Genomic DNA, 337 nt, shown 5'->3' on the forward strand with positions numbered 1-337 from the left:
TGGGCGGTATCGAGACCACGAGTTGTCAGATGCATATCCCTCAAGTCCTTTACGCATCGAGGTGTCCCTCGGGTTCGTAGTTCCTTGCACATTGGTGCTCACCATGCCAAAACTGCTTGAGTGTAATGGAGGCAGTACAAGGTTTCCAGGGCTTCCTTGGTCTCCTTGATCTAAAATCAAGTTTGGCCTCGACTTTATTCTTACAAAGGACACTGAAGAAGGGCCCTGATGTGCAACAAGTAATTGTTTGTGTGAGATGAAGAAATATCGAGTGTAACTCCTCGGTAGAAAAGACGTGCAGACATGGAGACCTTAGAGCAAGTATTAACATTTGGAT

The sequence above is a fragment of the Lactuca saligna genome, chromosome 9, assembly GCF_052625555.1.
Source record: "Lactuca saligna cultivar CGN05327 chromosome 9, ASM5262555v1, whole genome shotgun sequence".
Taxonomy (NCBI): Eukaryota; Viridiplantae; Streptophyta; class Magnoliopsida; order Asterales; family Asteraceae; genus Lactuca; species Lactuca saligna.